General features: G+C 45.6%; 1 protein-coding gene across 1 annotated transcript in view; it reads left to right on the top strand.

Moving 5' to 3' along the window:
* The first annotated feature begins 1,781 nt into the window (after window positions 1–1,781).
* The window catches only part of NCOA3 (nuclear receptor coactivator 3), a 232,890-nt gene continuing 214,156 nt past the window's right edge, over window positions 1,782–20,515 (top strand). Inside the window, exon 1 of the mRNA XM_063633321.1 lies at window positions 1,782–2,044. The gene's annotated coding sequence lies outside the window, so the exon portion shown is untranslated. The remainder of the gene's footprint in view (window positions 2,045–20,515) is intronic.

The following is a 20,515-nucleotide window of genomic DNA, read 5'->3' as shown; positions in this document are numbered from 1 at the left end:
AGCCTCTCTCTGGCTCCTACTGTCAGCCCCCAGCTGGGGTGGCAGGTGGGACCTTCAGAAAAGTCTTGTCTTTTTTTTTTTTTTGAGACGGAGTCTTGCTCTATCACCCAGGCTGGAGTGCAGTGGCCCGATCTCGGCTCACTGCAAGCTCCGCCTCCCGGGTTCACGCCATTCTCCTGCCTCAGCCTCTCTGAGTAGCTGGGACTACAGGCGCCCGCCACCACGCCCGGCTAATTTTTTTGTATTTTTAGTAGAGACGGGGTTTCGCTGTGGTCTCGATCTCCTGACCTCGTGATCCGCCCGCCTCGGCCTCCCAAAGTGCTGGGATTACAAGCGTGAGCCACCACGCCCGGCCAAAGGTCTTGTCTTGAGTTGAGTTCCTGCAGAAGCTGACTAGGGACAGACTCCATGCAATAGTGGCATGAGCCACTGTGCCTGGCCACAAATGGCTTTATTTTATTTATTAAATTAATTAATAATTAGGGCTGGGTGCAGTGGCTCATGTCTGTAATCTCAACACTTTGGGAGGCTGAGGCGGGCGAATCAGTTGAGGTCAGGAGTTCGAGACCAGCCTGGGCAACATGGTGAAACCCCGTCTCTACTAAAAATACAAAAATTAGGCAGGCGTGGTCGTGGGTGCCTGTAATCCCAGCTACTCAGGAGGCCAAGGCAAAGACTCACTTGAACCTGGGAGGCAGAGGCTGCAGTGAGCTGAGATTGTGCCACTGCACGACAGCCTAGGCAACAGAGTGAGACTGTGTCTCAAAAAAAATTAATTAATAATTATTAATTAATTTGCCCAGGCTAGAGTGCAGTGGTGTGAATACAGCTCACTGCAGCCTTGAACTCCTGGGCTCAGGTGATCCTCCTGCCTCAGCCTCCCGAGTAGCTGAGATAACAGTTGTATGCCACCATACCTGGCTAATTATTTTATTTTTGTAGAGATGAGGTCTCACTTTGTTGCCCAGGCTGGTCTTGAACTTCTGGGCTCAAGCGATCTGCCTGCCTCAGCTTCCCAAAGTGTTGGGATCACAGGTGTGAGCCACTGCGCCTGGCCACAAATGACTTTCTGAGATCCGTCTCCTCCCAATTTCTAATCTTAAGAAAATCAGAGGATCAGGCCACATTGGGCCCACGTCCCTGTCTTGCAACTCTTGGTTGAACTGAGAAGTGACTACCTCTTTTATCTTGTTTTATTTTATTTTATTTTATTTTATTTTATTTTATTTTATTTTATTTATTTATTTGTTTGTTTTGAGACGGAGTCTCTCTCTGTCTCCCAGGCTGGAGTGCAGTGGCACAATCTCGGCTCACTGCAACCTCCGCCTCCCGGGTTCAAGCAATTCTCCTGCCTCAGCCTCCTGAGCAGCTGGGACTACAGGTGCACACTACCACACCCAGCTAATTTTTGTATTTTCAATAGAGACGGGGTTTCACCGTATCGGCCAGGCTGGCCTTGAACTCCTGGCCTCGTGATCCACCCACCTCACCTCCCAAAGTGCTGGGATTACAGGTGTGAGCCACGGTGCCGGCTGTGACTGCCTCTTTTAAATAGAGCCATGCTTTCCTCTGGGTCCCCATTTGGTGCATTTCACAACTTTTGTTAGTTCAGTGTCAATATCTTGCCTCTAGAGAAGTCAGGGACCATTTCTGCCTTATCCTTCTAAAACCCTCGTCCCTCCCTCCCAGTGACTCGCTACCCCACCCACACTGTCTCCTTGCGGCTTGCACACGTTACCTTTGCACCTGTACTTCCCTCTGTCTGCCCAGAACACTCTCTCTCCAGAGTTCCTGCTGGCTCACACACTTTCTGGTTTGGTACAGATGAGCATCCTTGGAAGCCAAGTGTTAAGAACAGTGGAGCCACAAGATAGGGGTTCAGGAACATGGATCCCTGAATCTGTACCTGGTGGAGGAGAAGCTCCATTGATCAGGAACTCCTACTGTGAAATTTATAGGGGAAGAACTAAGTGATTGCATCAAACCATCAAGATTTGGAGCTTATCTGTCCATGATCCTGGCAGTACCCTAAATGATGAACAAGGTGAGTCACATTTGGGGTGGAATGCTTGCAAGCTCGCTTGTCCACACACCAAAAGCCATATTCTCCAGCCAGCATTGTTGGGGATAATGGTGATCATTTGTTCTCTCTCTGAGACAAGCATTTGTCTTTCAAACTATTCTGAATTCAGGTGATAGAAGAGGATGTTGCTTATTATGACACTTAAAATTCCAACAAGAATTAAGGCCTGGCCGGGCGCGGTGGCTCACGCCTGTAATCCCAGCACTTTGGGAGGTCGAGGTGGGTGGATCACAAGGTCAGGAGTTCGAGACCGGCTTGGCCAATATGGTGAAACCTCGTCTCTACTAAAAGTACAAAAAAATTAGCCGGGCATGGTGGCACATGCCTGTAATCCCAGCTACTTGGGAGGCTGAGGCAGAAGAATTGCTTGAATCTGGGAGGCAGAGGTTGCAGTGAGCCGAGATCATGCCACTGCACTCCAGCCTGGGTGACAGAACGAGATTCTGTCTCAGAAAAAAAAAAAAAAAAAGAATTAAGGCCTGTATAATACCATGAGTGGTATTGATGGTATTGATGGGGAGAAGGGAGGAACAGGTTCTGAAACACATATAAAAAAAATTGATCGGATGGCACAATTGTTTTCCAGGCAAAAGAGCAAACCAAACTATTTTTAAATGTCAAGAGCTAAATAGCCTGGAGAAAAATGTAATATATTGCAAGCAATAAGCAACAGACCTAGACATAAGTTGATACCTTTCAACATAACAGAATGGCGAGTCCTGGCTTAACCTTCTCCGCTTCCAAACCAGTTCCCTCCTGGAATTAACATTTTCTTGTCATCTTAGAGTAAAGGCTGTGCATTCTCAGCCATTAAAGCTTCCAGGCTGAAAGCTTTCCTTAAACTTGTTTCAATCCATCTTTGATTCTGAAATGCTCTGATTTTATTTCCATAGTGGCCATGTTAATTAATGGTGATGATCAGACTTAATGAAAGAGGGAATTAGTAAGCCATTCCCTGGCCACTTTCATAAAAAGGGAGAGTGCTAACAAGTGCTAATGGCCTGACATGGAAACCTCACCTTCCCCGGGGCTTTTAACCTGCAGTCACATCCTGAAACATAACCCGAAGGCTGCTCTAAGCAACTGGGTGTTTGGTCTTCTTCTTGTAAGCAGGGCTATCTATACTCAGGTTTCTCAACTGAATTCATCCTAGAAAATAGGGCCTTCAGGCCTGGCACGGTGGCTCACACCTGTAATCCCAGCACTTTGGGACACTGAGGCCGGGGGATCACCTGAGGTCAGGAGTTCAAGAGCAGCCTGGTCAACATGGTAAAACCCTGTCTCTACCAAAAATACAAAAATTAGCCGGGCGTGGTGGCACATGCCTGTAGTCCCAGCTACTTGGGAGGCTGAGGCAGGAGAATCGCTTGGACCCGGGAGGTAGAGGTTGCAGTGAGCCGAGATCGCACCACTGCACTCCAACCCGGGTGACAGAGTGAGACTCCGTCTCAAGAAAAAAAAAAAGGGGCCTTCAAGCAGCAAGAGGTTTGGGTCCAGAAAACCATGACTGGCAAAAGCCAATCATTTTACCCACTGACTTAATAGTTGCATTATCATGTAGTATACATTGTTACGTTAGTATCATGTAGTATACATTGTTAGTATGTTATATGACATTATATTATTTTATAAAATTATGGGGCTTTTTTTGTTTGTTCTTTGTTTTTTTTGAGATGGCGTCTTGCTGTGTCACCGAGGCTGGAGTGCAGTGGCATGATCTCAGCTCACTGCAACCTCCGCCTCCCGGGTTCAAGCGATACTCCTGCCTCAGCCTCCCAAGTAGCTGCGACTACAGGCGCATGCCACCACGCTTGGCTAATTTTTGTATTTTTAGTAGAGACAGAGTTTCACCATATTGGCCAGGCTGGTCTCAAATTCCTGACCTCGTGATCTGCCCGCCTTGGTCTCCCAAAGTGCTGGGATTACAGGCGTGAGCCACTGTGCCCGGCCAAAGTTATGTTTTATAATTTTCTTTTGTATTTTATTTATGTTATCTACTGCACAAGAATTAAAGCTCTCTGTGTATGGCCAGGCCTGGTGGCTCACGCCTATAATCCCAGCATTTTGGGAGGCTGAGGCAGGTGGATCACTTCAGATCAGGAGTTCAAGACCAGCCTGGTTAACATGGTGAAACCCTGTCTCTACTAAAACTACAAAAATTAGCTGGACGTGGTAGTGCGTGCCTGTAATCCCAGCTACTTCAGAGGCTGAGGCAGGAGAATCACTTTAATCCGGGAGGTGGAGGTTGCAGTGAGCCAAGATCCCACCACTGCACTCCCAGCCTGGGCTAGAGTGACTCTATCTCAAAAAAAAAAAAAAAAACCTCCTTGTGTAGAAGTCTGGTATTGTTCACTTCTGCATCCTCAGTGTCTGTAAGAGTGAACAAGCTGGGTGTGGTGGCATGCACCTGTAGTCCCAACGACTTGGAAGGATTGCTTGAGCCCAGGAGTTTGAGGCTGCAGTGAGCTATAATCACGCCACTGCACTCCAGCCTGGATGACACAGGGAGACCCAGTCTCAAAAAAAAAATAATAATAATAATAAGGCAGGTGCGGTGGCTCACGCCTGTAATCCCAGCACTTTGGGAGGCCAAGACGGGTGGGTCACCTGAGGTCAGGAGTTTGAGACCAGCCTGGCCAACATGGAAAAACCCAGTCTCTACTAAAAATACAAAAGCTAGCCAGGCGTAGTGGCATGTGCCTGTAGTCCCAGCTACTCGGGAGGCTGAGGTAGGAGAATCGCTTGAACCCAGAGGGCAGAGGTTTAGGTGAGCCAAGATAGCACCACTGTACTCCAGCCTGGGTGACAGAGCAAGACTCCATCTCAAAAAAAAAAAAGACAATCACAAGTTTTTTTTTTTTGTTGTTGTTGTTGTTGTTTTTGAGACGGAGTCTGGCTCTGTCGCCCAGGCTGGAGTGCAGTGGTGCGAACTTGGCTCACTGCAAGCTCTGCCTCTCGGGTTCACGCCATTCTCCTGCCTCAGCCTCCCAAGTAGCTGGGATTACAGGTGCCCGCCACCATGCCCGGCTAATTTTTTGTATTTTTAGTGAGATGGGTTTTCACTGTGTTAGCCAGGATGGTCTTGATCTCCTGACCTCGTGATCCACCCACCTCAGCCTCCCAAAGTACTGGGATTACAGGCGTGAGCCACTGCGCCTGGCTTTTTTTGTTTGTTTGTTTTGTTTTGTTTTTTAAAATTTTTGTGTTTTTAGTAGAGACAGGGTTTTACCATGTTGGCCAGGCTGGTCTTGAATGCCTGACTTCAGGTGATCTGCCTGCCTCAGCCTCCCAAAGTGCTGGGATTACAGGTGTGAGCCACCATGCCCTGACCCCATCTTGGTTTTTTTTTTTTTTTTTTTTTTTTTTTGAGAAGGAGTCTCACTCTGCCACCCAGGCTGGAGTGCAGTGGCACGATCTCTGCTCACTGCAACCTCTGCCTTCCGGGTTTAGGCAATTCTCCTGACTCAGCCTCCTGAGTAGCTGGGATTACAGGTGTGCACCACCACATCCGGCTAATTTTTGTATTTTAGTAGACATGAGGTTTCACTACGTTGGTCAGGCTGGTATCAAACTCCTGACCTTGTGATCCACCTGCCTCGGCCTCCCAAAGTGTTGGGATTACAGGTGTGAGCCACACGCCTGGCCCCCATCTTGTTTTTAAACTCCAAACTGCCCTTGGTCACTCTTGAGTGTGGAGTGAGCTAACGTTGGGAGAAATTTAGTTCGTAGTTTAAAGGATAATGGCTCTTCCCTAAACTAAGCTGCCTTTATAAAACTAATAAAAGGCCACAAGTTTAAGATTATAAGAGGGGTCTGAATTCTGCTAAAATGTAGGCATAGTTAAATAATTACCAGCCATTGTTCTGGAAGTCACAACTTCCCCAGTTAGTCCTGTAAATAACATCACTATTATAAAACCTAAGATTGGGGCCAGGCACGGTGGCTCATACCAGTACTCCCAGCACTTTGTGTGCCAAGGCAGAATTGCTTGAGTCCAGGAGTTCAAGACAGCCTGGACAACATAGGGAGACCCCATTTCTTTTTTTTTTTTTTTTTTTGAGATGAAGTCTTGCTCTGTCGCCCAGGCTGGAGTGCAGTGGCACAATCTCGGCTCACTGCAAGCTCCGCCTCCCGGGTTCACGCCATTCTCCTGCCTCAGCCTCTCCGAGTAGCTGGGACTACAGGCGCCCACCACCACGCCCGGCTAATTTTTTTTTTTGTATTTTTAGTAGAGACGGGGTTTCACCGTGGTCTCGATCTCCTGACCTTGTGATCCGCCCGCCTCGGCCTCCCAAAGTGCTGGGATTACAAGCGTGAGCCACCGCGCCCGGCCAGGGAGACCCCATTTCTACAGAAAACAAAACAAAACAAAAATAGCAGTCATGGTGGTGCACACCTGTGGTCCCAGCTACCTGGGAGGCTGAGGCAGGAGGACTGCTTGTGCCTGGGTGGTAGAGGCTGCAGTGAGCCATGATCAACCATTGCACTCTAGCCTGGGTGACAGAGTGAGACCCTGTCTCAAAACAAACAAACAAAAAACAAAACCAAAGAAACGAAAAAACCAAAAAAACAAAAAACAAAAACCTAAGATTGGCCTTCCCAGATATCTTTTCAGATTTTTGCATTTCTGACTACTAGGTAACTCCACTTGGATCAGCAACTCCTCTGTGGCCCCTACCCAGAAGCAGACTCAGTGCACAAGGACTGTTTTCCACAGCCCTGTGATTGCATCCCCAACCAGTCAGCAGCACCCATTCCCTAGCCTCCTGCCCCCTATCCTTGAATAACCCTAGCCTTCAAATTTCAGGGGTGGTTGATTTGAGTAATAATAAAACTCCAGTCTCTTACTTAGCCAACTCTAGGCATATTAAACTCTTTCTCTATTGCAATTCTCCTGTCTTAATAAATTGGCTCTATCTGGGCAGTGGGCAAGGAGAACCCACTGGGCAGTTATGTACCTATGTAAATGCATACAAAGAATTTTGGAGGCTGGGCACAATGGTTCATACCTGTAATTCCAGTGCTTTGGGAGGCCCAGGCAGAAGGATGGCTTGAGCCCATGAGTTCGACACCAGCCTGGGCAACATAGTGACATCTCATCTCTCCAAAAAATTTTTTTCTAATTACCTGGGTGTGGTGGGTGACAAGCACCTGTAGCCCCAGCTACTTGGGAGGCTGAGGTGGGAGGATCGCTAAAACCTGGGAGGCGGAGGTTGCAGTGAGCAGAGATCACATCACTGCTCTCCAGCCTGGGTGACTGAGCAAGATCCTGTCTCAAAAAAAAAAATTTTTTTTTTTTGGAAGAATCTACCTAAAACCTATGACAGTGGTTACTTCAGGGGAAGGGCCTGAGATTGGGAACTGTAGTTGAAGGCTACGTCAGATTTACCTGGAATGATTCTCATCCGGGGGTGATTCTGCTCTTTTTATTTTTCTTCCTTCTGCTTTTTGCAGAGCAGGCCTACCCTATAGGCAATGTGCCCAAAGTAGTTGATTCTCCTCTCTAGGGATATTGGGCAATATCTGGAGATATTTTGGGTTATCACAAATGGTTGAGATGGGGGAGGGTACTACTAGCATCCAGTGGGTCAAGGCCAGGGATACTGCAAAAGAGTCCACAATGCTTAGCCCAGCCCCCACAACAAAGAATTATCCAGCCTAAAATGGCAATGGTGCTGAAGTTGAGAAACCCTGATCTGGATCATTTTAATTTTTATAAGGAGATAGGATTCAAGTATTATTTGCATAATTTTAAAAGGGCTGAAAAAAAATGATGTGGTGGGGAGGAGTCTCTCTGAAATTGTTTTGGTCTGGGAAACTGCCTGATTGAAAAAAAAAAAAAAAAAAGACAGGGATGCTGTGATCCACCGTCCACCTTCCCTCTGCAGGACACAGCATGTATTCCCCTAGCTGCCAGGAGCGTTGGCTGCTGCTCCCTCACATTCTGACGAGTCTCTCTTCAGAAATTGCCCTTAGCTGAAGGAAGTTGCCTTGTTCAACAGCCTTTCTCCTTGAAAAGCCTCTGCACTGTTGACATCACTGCTTTGTAGTTGGGGTTGGGGGAATTGTCCTGTGCCCTGCAGGACATGTGGCAGCATCCCTGGCCTCTATCCACTAGATGCTAGCAGCCCCCTCCTCTTTTTTCCTTTTCTTTATTTTTTTTGAGACAGTCTTGCTCTGTCCTCCAGGCCAGAGTGCAGTGGCATGATCTTGGCTCACTGCAACCTCCGCCTCCTGAGTTCAAGCAATTCAATTCTCCTGCCTCAGCCTCCAAAGTAGCTGGGATTACAGGTGCGCACCACAATGCCCAGCTAATTTTTGTATTTTTAGTAGAGGCGGGTTTTACCACGTTGGCCAGGCTGGACCCCTTCTCCTATTACAACAACCAAAAATATCTCTGAACCTCTGAGCATCACCAAATATCCTCTGGGAGGCAAAATTCTCCCTCTCCCTGCATTAAGAACCACTGATGTATCCAGCGCCTGGTTAATACAGTAGCACAAAGGCCCAGCCCCCTGACCTCAGTTTGGAGTATCTCTGAGGGCCATCTCAGCCTTCGTTGAGATTGCATCATAAATTCCTCTCTTTGCCCAATCCTCCTTCCCTCTCCCCATCATAGGTGTTGTTTTCCAGAGCATTCTCCCATAAATATTCTGGTGCAAATCTCCCTCCCAGAGACTGTTCCTTGGGGCCACTGACCCAAGACCAAGATGAAGGCTTAGGGGGCTTAAGTGGCTTTTCAAAGGTGCCACAGCAGGCTGGATGTGGAGCTAAGACTGTGACCTTTCTCCTCACTCCACAACTGGTGCTCACAAGCATTGCGCTTCAAGGCCTTATTATTGGGCTCTGCTGACCACAACTATCTTTTTCTTTTTTTTTGAGACAGAGTCTCGCTCTGTTACCCAGGCTGGAGTGCAGTGGCATGATCTCGGCTCACTGCAACCTCTGCCTCCCATGTTCAAGCGATTCTCCTGACTCAACCTCCCGAGTAGCTGGGACTACAGGTGCCTGCCACCATTTCCTGCTAATTTTTGTATTTTTAATAGAGACGTTGCCCGCCTCGGTCTCCCAAAGTGCTGGGATTGCAGGAGTGAGCCACTGCACCCGGAGCGCAACTATACTTGATCTCTGACTTTTCAACCCCCTTGCCTACCCCATGTGTATTTCTATAATAGAAGAAACAGAAGAAAAATTCATAGAATGTGCAACTCAGTGGCGTGAACTTCAGCCCTCTTCCTTTGTTGTTCTTAAGCAATATTTCTTGTAGATGTGCTTCTCTGCACTCTCTCAACTGGCTGACAGCCAGCAAGTTCAAACACATAGACTTCTCAACTACCAGTATCTAACATGATTGCATAAAGTCCTTTGTGCTCAAAAAACTTAAAAAAATTTTTTTGTTTTTTATAGGGACAAGGTCTTGCTATGTTGTCCAGGCTGGTCTCAAACTCTTGGGCTCAAGCGATCCTCCCATCTTGGCCTCCCAAAATGCTGGAATTACAGGTGTGAACCACCGTGCCTGGCCAGAAAACTTTTTTGTGTATTTGTTTTTTGTAGAGATGGGGGGTCTCACTATAGCCCAGGCTAGTCTGGAAATCCTGGGCTCAAGCAATCCTCCCACCTCCGCATTTTTTGTTTTTGTTTTTTGATAAAAGTATGGATGTGAGATAATGGGCCCATACAAGTATGTGGCTGGGACAAGGTCATTTCTCAGTATGATGGTCCATTTCTAAGATCATGGGACAGTTAAGGAGGTTAACATGCTGTGGTCTGGTGTGAGAACTCTTGCTATGCCAAATATAATAATAAACATTAGGCTGGGTGAGGTGGCTCATGCCTGTAATCCCAGTACTTTAGAAGGCCAAGACCAGAGGATTGCTTGAGCCCAGCAGTTCAAGACCAGCCTGGGCAACATAGCGAGACGCTGTCCTGTTAATAAACAAAAATAAAGGCTGGGCGCAGTGGCTCGAGGCTGTAATCCCAGCACTTTGGGAGGCCAAGGTGGGCGAATCACGAGGTCAAGAGATCGAGACCATTCTGGCCAACATGGTGAAACCCTGTCTCTAGTAAAAATACAAAAATTAGCCAGGTGTGATGGCAGGCGCCTGTAGTCCCAGCTGCTAGGGAGGCTGAGGCAGGAGAATCGCTTGAACCTGGGAGGCGGAGGTTGCAGTGAGCTGAGATCGTGCCACTGCACTCCAGCTTGGTGACAGAGCGAGACTCCGTCTCAAAAAAAATAAAATAAAATAAAATAAATAAAAATAAAAAAGAATAATAAACATTAATTGAGCTATTGCTATATACCAAACACTACATACTTATACATATATGTATTATTAAATATATACTATATTAATATATAATACATATAATGTATTTTATAATATATGTAATAGTTAATAGTAACATAATATTAACATTATATTACTGTATGTATATATACTGCATAGGTGTATGTATACTGTATAGTACATTACTGTATTTACTGTTATATATTGTATATATACATACATATTTATAACATATAAAATAACATTATATATCATGTTATCAATAGGCAGATATTGTTATTTCACCCACTTACTGGTGAGAAATCTGAGGCACAGAGAAGCTAAATAACTTACTCAAAGTCACACAGCTAGTAAATGTCAGAGCCACTCCAGCCTGCATGACTGCTCTTCATTTTCAGAAGGTGTGGCTCTAACTCAGAGCACATTTATTCAACTGAATGCATTTATGAGGAAGATCTTGAAAGCCTGTCTTCCTCTCTCCCTCCCAACACATCAAAAAATAATGGAATGTAAAACAATTGGATGGTCTTCATCTTAAACTGGTCAGCTTAAGCTGGGCAATGTCAACCAGGTTCAAGTTATGGAACTGTATGTAAATGTTGAAAATGTATAAATGTATCATTGTATCTTTTTTTTTTTTTTTTAAGAGACAAGGTCTCCATATGCTACTATGACTAGCAGCATAGTCATAGCTCACTGTAACCTTGAACTCCTGGGCTCAGGTGATACTCCTTCTTTCACCTCAGCCTGCTAAGTAACTGGGACTATAGACAGGCACCACCACGCTTGGCTAATTTTTTAATTTGTTGTACATATTGGAGTCTCACTATGTTGCCCAGGCTGGTTTCTTTCTTTTTTTTTTTTTTTTTCTCCTGAGATGGAGTCTCACTCTGTCGCCCAGGCTGGAGTGCAGTGGCGCTATCTCAGCTCATTGCAAGCTTCACCTTCTGGGTTCACACCATTCTCCTGCCTCAGCCTCCCAAGTAGCTGGGACTATAGGCACCTGCCACCACGCCTGGCTAATTTTTTGTTTATTTTTAGTAGAGACAGGGTTTCACCGTGTTAGCCAGGCTGGTCTCAATCTCCTGACCTCGTGATCCACCCGCCTTGGCCTCCCAAAGTGCTGCGATTCCAGGCATGAGCCACCGTGCCCAGCTTGCCCAGGCTGGTTTCAAACGCCTGTCCTCAGGTGATCCTCCCACCTCAGCCTCCCAAAGCATTGAGATTAGGGGGGTGAGTCACCACACCTAGCCCTGTGTATTGTATCTTAAAAGGAAAATGTAATTATGGATTTATGGTATATTTTCTTTTTTTTTTTTGAGACGGAGTCTCACTCTGTCACCCAGGCTGGAGTGCAGTGGCGCAATCTCGGCTCACTGCAAGCTCCGCCTCCTGGGTTCACACCATTCTCCTGCCTCAGCCGCCCGAGTAGCTGGGACTACAGGTGCCTACCACCATGCCCAGCTAAGTTTTTTGTATTTTTAGTAGAGGCGGGGTTTCACCATGTTAGCCAGGATGGTCTCAATCTCCTGACCTCGTGATCTGCCCGCCTCATCCTCCCAAAGTGTCAGGATTACAGGCGTGAGCCACCGCGTCCCGCCGATTTATGGTATATTTTCTTGCATTGAAACTGGAAACTCTTGCAACACATAAGTACATTATTCAACTTCCAGTTATTCAAGAAGCACTCTTTTTTTTAACCATCATGTATTGTATAAAAACAGTAGGAGAGCTGATCAATTACTCACTGTTGACTTAAAGCTGTGGTTTAAACACTTTCTGTATAGTATCTTTTTACTGAAGGATTGTTGAGAGAGCTGGAATTACCTCTGTCACTCATCTTTGTGCTAAGAAACCCTGATGTGTGTTTTGTATTGGTTCGTTTTTGCTTCTCTACTGACGAACAGGATCTGATCAAGTTGAGCTTCCAGTAGAATAATTCACAGAAAAGTGCAGGGTGCAGTGAGTCACGCCTGTAATTCCAGCACTTTGGGAAGCCAAGGTGGGTGGATCACGTGAGGTCAGGACTCAAGACCAGCCTGGCCAATGTGGCGAAACCCTGTCTCTACTAATAGTACAAAAGTTAGCCGGGCATGGTGACGCGTGCCTGTTGTTCCAGCTACTCGGGAGGTTGAGTCAGGAGAATTGTTTGAACCTAGGAGACGGAGGCTGCAGTGAGCCGAGATTGCTCCACTGCACTCCAGCCTGCGCGACAGAGCAAGACTCTGTCTCAAAAAAGAAAAAAAAAAAAGAATAATTCACAGAAAAGTTAAGAAAGGTTATCTATGGCCTCTTAATCTTCCTGATCTGAAACAGCAACTTGGGGTAAGGGAAGAATGTTGAGGAAGTAGAGCATAAAAAAAAAAAGAGGAAGAGAAAGAGAAGAGGGAGTGAGGGTGAGAGAGAGTGAGGAAGGAAGGGAAGAAGGGAGGGAGGGAGGAAAGAGAAAAGGAAAGAAAGAAGGAAGAAAAAGGAAGGGAGAAAAAGAGAAAGAAAAGGTAGGTGTCATAAATAGTGTAAATATACTTAATAAGCAAGTGAAATCAAAGGCTGAGTAGTACGTCATACTGATGTCTAATATTTTAAAATTTAGGCTGAGCGCGGTGGCTCACACCTGTAATCCCAGCACTTCAGGAGGCCACGGTGGACGGATCACCTGAGGTCAGGAGTTCAAAACCAGCCTGGCCAACACGGTGAAACCCTGTCTCTGCTAAAAATACAAAAATTAGCCAGGTGTGGTGGCGTGCACCTGTAATCCCAGCTACTCCGGAGGTTGAGGTAGGAGAATCGCTTGAATCCGGGAGGCGGAGGTTGCGGTTAGCCGACATTGTGCCATTGCACTCCAGCCTGGGAGACAAGAGTGAGACTCCGTCTCGAAAAAGAAAGAAAAGATAAAAAAATTAAAAAAAAAAAGGAAAAAGGAGAAAAATTTGGACACAGAGACATGGACATGCAAGGGGAGAAGGCAGGTGAAAATGTAGGCAGAGAGTGGAGTAATGCATCTACAAGCCAAGGAAAAACAAAAATTGCTGGCAACCTCTAGAAGGTACAGGTGGTAAGGAAGGAATCTTCCCTAGAGGTTTAGAAGGGAGTCCAGCCCTGCTGACACCTTGATTTTGAGCTTCTAGTCTCTGGAACTGTGAAAGAACATGTTTTGGTTGTTTAAAGCTACTAAGTTTTTGGTAATTTGTCATTGCAGCCCTAGGACACAAATATATTCACAATAAAAGAAATGAAAATTAAAATCATACTGACATACCATTTTTAACCTACCACTTAGACAAAGATCAAAAAGCCTGATAACAGACTAAGTCAGAAAATGTGTTGGGAAATTGATTGCTTTTATTTGCTGCTGGTGGGAGTGAATGTAAACTGATATAATCTCCAGAAATTACTTGACAATTTCTATCAAAATTACAAATGCACATATCTTTTGACCTAGCAATTGTGCTTCTAGGATTTTCTGACATTGGAGAAAGTTGCATACGTGGACAATTAAACATGGACACGTTATGCATCACAGCACTATCTGTAACCGCAAACATTTGGAATGAACACTAACTGTTCATTGTCAAACGATGTTTGAGTACACTGAAGAACATCTATACTTGGAGTCAGCAAACTTTTTACATAATGGGCCAGAGAGTAAGTACTGTAGGTTTGCAGACTCAGAGGGCTCTGGTGCAATGACTCAACTCTGCAGTTGTAGCTCAAAAGTAGTCATACAGGCTGGGCGCTGTGGATCACGCCTGTAATCCCAGCACTCTGGGAGGCCGAGGCGGGTGAATCACCTGAGGTCAGGAGTCCGAGACCAGCCTGGCCAACATAGTGAAACCTCGTCTCTACCAAAAATACAAAAATTAGCCGGCGTGGTACTGGACACCTGTAATCCCAGCTACTCGGGAGGCTGAGGCAGAAGAGTTGCTTCAACCCGGGAGGCAGAGGTTGCAGTGAGCTGAGATCGCACCATTGCACTCCAGCCTGGGCGACAGAGCGAGACTCCGTCTTAAAAAAAAAATGTAGTCATACATCATACATCATATGTAAGTGAATGGGCATGGTTGTGCTCCAATAAAACTTTATTTACAAAAAAACAGGCAATGGCCAGATTTGGCCCATGAGCCTGTTTGCTGATCCCTGATCTATTCAATGGAATATTATGAGCTGAAAAATTAGTGAGGTGGCTATGCTCTGCTCCACAATGACTTCCAAGATTAAGTGAAGAAAGCAAGATTCAGAACATTATGGATTTGTCAGAAAAAAATATACAAATTTATATAAATAATTATTTGTATATTCATAGGCAATGTCTGGAAGTATCTATAAGAAAGTGGACCCATTACCTATTTCTGGGATAGGAAACCGGGTGGCTCAGTGTCTCAGTGGGGAAGATATTTCCCTTTGTGCTTTTTGAATTCTGAACCAAGCTGAAATTATTACCCATTCAGAAAACAAAATAAAAATGTGAAAGGGTAAGCAAATTTCCGTCCCTACCACATACTTTTTCTTTGCAGGGCCAGTGAGCACAAATGGTTTTTAGTTCAGTTTTTGTTTGTTTGCTTTTAATAGAGATGGCATCTCACTTTGTTGCTCAGGTTGGTTTCAAAAAGGCAAATTTTTCTTCTTTCTTTCTTTCTTTCTTTTTTTTTTTTTTGAGATGGAGTCTTGCTTTGTTGCCCAGGCAGGAGTGCAGTGGCACCATCTCGGCTTACTGCAACCTCTGCCTCCCAGGTTCAAGTGATTCTCCTGCCTCAGCCTCCTGAGTAGCTGGGACTACAGGCATGGACCACCATGCCCAGCTAATTTTTGTATTTTTAGTAGAGACAGGGTTTCACCATGTTGGCCAGGCTGGTCTCGAACTCATGGCCTCAGGTGATCCTCTGGCCTCAGCCTCCCCAAATCTTGGGATTATAGGCATCAGCCACCACACCTGGCCGGGTTTTTGCATTTTTGGATGGTTGAAAACAACTCAGAAAATAATAATTATTTTGAGAAGGGGGTGAGGGAAAAAAAGAATATTTTGTGACAAAAGAAAATTATGTGAAATTCAATTTTCAGTGTCCACAGATAAAGTGTAATGGAACACAGCCCTGCCTATTCATTTGCATTCTGTCTATGGTTGCTTTGCCTTACACTGGCAGACTTGAGTCATGGTGATGAAGAGCCATAAAGCCTAAAATATTTATCTGGTCCTTTATGTAAACAGTTTACAGATTGTTGTTCTAGATTAAAGAACAAAACAATCTTTCACATGCTTCTAGAAATGGAAAGTTCATATTTAACATTGAATGACCATTCCATGAGGACTTTAAAAAATGAAATGACTTACGAAGAACTCAAAATTAAATTGTGAATTTTCCTGCTTCTTCTTAGAGAATATTTTAAAAATCTGTGGCCTCTAAACAAAAATAAAGCACTTATCCCATCTGTCTAGGTCTCACTGGGCACTGTGTTGGTTAGGCCATCAGAATGAAAATGTATCACAACCCACCTTCCCTTTTATTTTTATTTTTTATTTTATTTTATTTATTTATTTTTTTGAGACGGAGTCTTGCTCTGTCGCCCAGGCTAGAGTGCAGTGGCACGATCTCGGCTCACTGCAAGCTCCGCCTCCTGTGTTCACGCCATTCTCCTGCCTCAGCCTCCCGAGTAGCTGGGACTACAGGTGCCTGCCACCATGTCCGGCTAATTTTTTTGTATTTTTAGTAGAGACCGGGTTTCACCGTGTTAGCCAGGATGGTCTCGATCCCCTGACCTTGTGATCCACCCGCCTCAGCCTCCCAAAGTGCTGGGATTACAGGCGTGAGCCACCACACCTAGCCTTATTTTTATCTTTAATTTATACATTTTTTTTTTTGGTTGGGGGGGTACAGGGACAGGGTCTCACTCTGTTGCCCACACTGGAGTGCAGTGGCGTGATCTCGGCTCACCACAACCTCCACCTCCCGGGTTCAAGCGATTCTCCTGCCTCAGCCTCCCGAGTAGCTGGGATTACAGGTGTGCACCACTGCTGCCAGCTAATTTTTGTATTTTTAGTAGAGACGGGGTTTCACCATGTTGGCCAGGCTGGTCTTGAACTCCTGACCTCAAACGATCCACCTGCTTTGGCCTCCCAAAGTGCTGGGATTACAGGTGTGAGCCACTGCATCCAGCCGATTTTTTTTATATTTTAAGATGAGGTCTTGCTATGTTGCCCAGGCTGGTCTTGAACTCCTGGGCTCAAGTGATCCTCCTGCCTCAGCCTCCCAAAGTGCTGGGATTACAGGTGTGAGTCACTGCATCCGCCCCTCCCTTTCCCTTATTTGACAGAAAATTCAAAGTACTTGATGTTAACAAAAAGCTGAGATGACCTAGAATTGCTTTTAATTTTTACTAAGACTGAATCAAAGCTTTCTGTTGTTGTTTTGATGGTGGGAAGAACACACTTGTACCTTTTTTTTTTTTTTTTTTAAATCACCGATAAAACAAGGATACAAGGAAACTCTGCCTTCTGAAAGTTTTGTTCTTGGTTTATAAGAGACAATAAACCCATATAAAAAGTTACATAATAAGAGGACAGTCAATAACTATGTTTTCAACCTTTTGGACAATGATCCACAGTAAAATATATGTTTTATACTATGTCTCAGTAGATACATATACACACATACACTAAAATAAAAATAATGGGGCTGGATGAGGTGGCTCAGACCTGTAATCCCAGCACTTAGAGAGACCAAGGTGGGTGGATCACTTGAGCCCAAGAGTTTATGACCAGTCTGGACAACATAGCAAGACCCCATCTTTACAAAAAAATAAAAAAAATTAGCCAGGTGCAGTAGCATGCCTGTGGTTCCAGCAGCTGGGAAGACTGAGGAGGGAGGATCCCTTGAGCTCAGGAAATCGAGGCTGCAATGAGCCATGATCATGTCACTGCATTCCAGCCTGGGCAACAGCAAGAACCTCTTTCAAAAAAAAAAAGAAAAGGCAAAAATTTTTTTTTTTTCTTGAGACGGAGTCTCACTCTGTTGCTCAGGGTGGAGTGCAATGGTGCGATCTTGGCTCACTGCAACCTCCACCTTCCAGGTTTGAGTGATTCTCCTGCCTCAGCCTCCCAAGTAGCTGGGACTACAGGCATGTGCCACCAGGCTTGGCTAATATTTGTATTTTTAGTAGAGATGGGGTTTCACCATGTTGACCAGGCTGGTCTCAAACTCCTGACTTCAGGTGATCCGCCCACCTCGGCCTCCCATAGTGTTGGGGTTACAGGCATGAGCCTCTGTGCCCAGCCAGAAAAGATAAATCTATTTTTTTGTTTGTTTGTTCTTTTTTTGAGTTGGAGTCTTGCTCTGTCACCCAGGCTGGAGTGCAGTGGCGCCATCTCGGCTCACTGCAACCTCCACCTCTCGGGTTCACGCCATTCTCCTGCCTCAGCCTCCCAAGTAGCTGGGATTACAGGCATGTGCCACCACACCTGGCTAATTTTTGTATTTTTAGTAGAGACGGGGTTTTGCCATATTGGCCAGGCTGGTCTCGAACTCCTGACCTCGTGATCCACCCGCCTCAGCCTCCCAAAGTGCTGGGATTACAGGCATGAGCCATCGCGCCCAGCCAGAAAAGACAAATCTATTAAGGCAGAAAGTAGATTAGTGGTTGCCTGGAGCTGGGAGTGGGATCAGAGATGAAGGATAAGCAGGCCTGAGAGTTCCTATTGGGGTGATGAAAAAGCTGCATTATATTAAAAATTTACTAAAAATAATTGAACTACACACACAAAAGCAGTAGATTTCATGGCATGTAAATTACATAGCAATAAAACTGTCTTTTAAAAAAGAGAGAAAGGAAGAAAAGAAGAAGCAAAAGAAAAGAGGCCGGGCACGGTGGCTCATGCCTGTGATCCCAACACTTTGGAAGGCCAAGGCGGTGGATCACCTGAGGTCAGGAGTTCGAGACCAGCCTGGCTAACATGGCAAAACCCTGTCTCTACTAAAAATACGAAAGTTAGCTGGGTGCCGTGGCACCCGACAGTAGTCCCAGCTACTTGGAAGGCTGAGGCAGGAGAACCATTTGAACCCAGGAGGCAAAGGTTGCAGTGAGCCGAGATCACACCACTGCACTCCAGCCTGGGCAACAGAGCAAGACTCCGTCTCAAAAAAAAAAGAGAGAGAGAGAGAGAGAGAAAAAGAGGAAGAGGAAGCGGAAAAATAACCACCCAAACCAATCGGTCTGCAGGGTTTGGGATTCAGCTTTTTAAAATTACGTACATTTGCCCAAATCCAATCTTCCAGTTGTTCCCACTCTCCACAATTTCTTGAAGATTACTGCCTGCATTTCCTCAGTCACATGTGCCAATTATTTCAGTCCTCTGGAATGCCATTCATCAGGTTTAGAAACTTTTCGACAAGGTGAATATGGTAACAAAGTCCAAGAGTTGGATGTTTTCCCACCCTTCTGAACCTCTTCCCTTCACATACTCTTCTCCTCTGATGACTTCCCCTTTAGTCCGTGTTTACATTTTGTGATTTCTTAGACGTGAGCTCCCAGGCAACAGAAAGAGCTGGGGTAGTTGCGTGCGCAGTGAGCTGCACCTTAGGAAACTGTGGGCTTCTGGGGTGGCTTTCCCCTAAGTTCCCTGCGTGACTGTTGTAGATGTTTGTAGCTTAGCCTACTTAGCAACCCCTCCTCCTCCTTCTGGAAACAGCTCTAGGTTTCCTGGGTGGGGTTTCCTTCTCCCCCTTGGTGTCTGTGGTCCTGGTGAGGCAGACCCCGCCACCCATGGGCTCCAGGAATAAGCAGGTGACTCAGGTCAATCCGGACACCAACATAGCTCAACTCTGGCTGTGGTGATCGGCTGAAAGATGGACATGTGACCTAAGAGAGTCCAGTGAGAGTCAGTTCTGAGATGTTTTCTAGAAATACTGGAAAAGAGATGTTCTTTTTCTACCATGATTGCTTTGTGGTGGGATGTAAGGTTGACTGCTGTGAGCCTCGGTGGGCCACCACATGGGAAATGCCTAAGAATGAAGCGTTTACCTTTCCTGTAGTCCCTGAAAAAAATAAAAATAAAAATAAAAATGAAGCTAACACAGGCCAGGCACCATGGCTCACTCCTGTAATCCCAGCACTTTGGGAGGCCGAGGTGGGCGGATCACCCGAGGTCAGGTGTTCGAGACCAGCCTGGCCAACATGGTGAAACCCCATTGCTACAAAAATACAAAAATTAGCCAGGTGTGGTGGGAGGCACCTGTAGTTACAGCTACTCAGGAGGCTGAGGCAGGAGAATCGCTTGAACCCGGGAAGTGGAGGTTGCAGTGAGCCGAGATCATGCCACTGTGCTCTAGCCTGGATGATAGAGTGAGACTCTGTCTCAAAAATAAATAAATAAATAAATAAAATAAAATAAAATAAAATAAAATAAAAATAAAATAATAAATAAAATTTTAAAAAATGTAAAAAAACCATCCAGGAATGGCCAGTTATTTCCCAACATCCATTTTTTGCCCTTCTCCATGTTAAAAGACTCCAATTTTTTATCTTTTTTGTGTGGGGAGGGACAGGGTCTCAGTGTGTTACCGAGGCTGGAGTGCAGTGGTACAATCACAGTTCACTGCAATCTCGACCTTCTGGACTCAAGCCATCCTCTCACCTCAGCCTCTCAAGTAGCTGGGACCAGAGACACTTGCCACCACACCTGGCTAAATTTTTTTTTTTTGTAGAAACTGGGTCTCACTATGCTGCCCAGGCTGTTCTTGAACTCCTGGGCTCAAGTGGTCCTCTTGTCTCAGCCTCCCAAAGGGCTGGAATGATAGGCATGAGCCACTGTGCTTGGCCAGATTCCAATTTTTGTTCTAGCACATTGCCACCTAGAACTTAGAATAAAGGTTAAATCTCCCAGTTTCCCTTGCAGTTAGGTATAGGTGAAAAAGTAGTGTCACTTTATAGCTTAGTCATATGTCTTAAATTCTGGCCAATGAGATGTAAGTTGACATGAGTGGAGGCTTCCAGAAAGGAAAGGCTGCACCCTTTTCTCCCTTCCCGCTTCCTGCTGCCAGGAATGCAGATTTGATGGATGGCATTCCAGCCACTATCTTGAGTCATGTGGATTTAAGAATGGAAGCAGACAGACAGAAACAAGGTTTCTGGGGAAAGAGGACCCACCATACCA

This window comes from Symphalangus syndactylus, chromosome 24 (genome assembly GCF_028878055.3).
Source record: "Symphalangus syndactylus isolate Jambi chromosome 24, NHGRI_mSymSyn1-v2.1_pri, whole genome shotgun sequence".
NCBI classification, from domain to species: Eukaryota; Metazoa; Chordata; class Mammalia; order Primates; family Hylobatidae; genus Symphalangus; species Symphalangus syndactylus.
The sequence above is the reverse complement of the archived record's forward strand: the minus strand, read 5'-3'. Positions and strand labels throughout refer to the sequence as shown.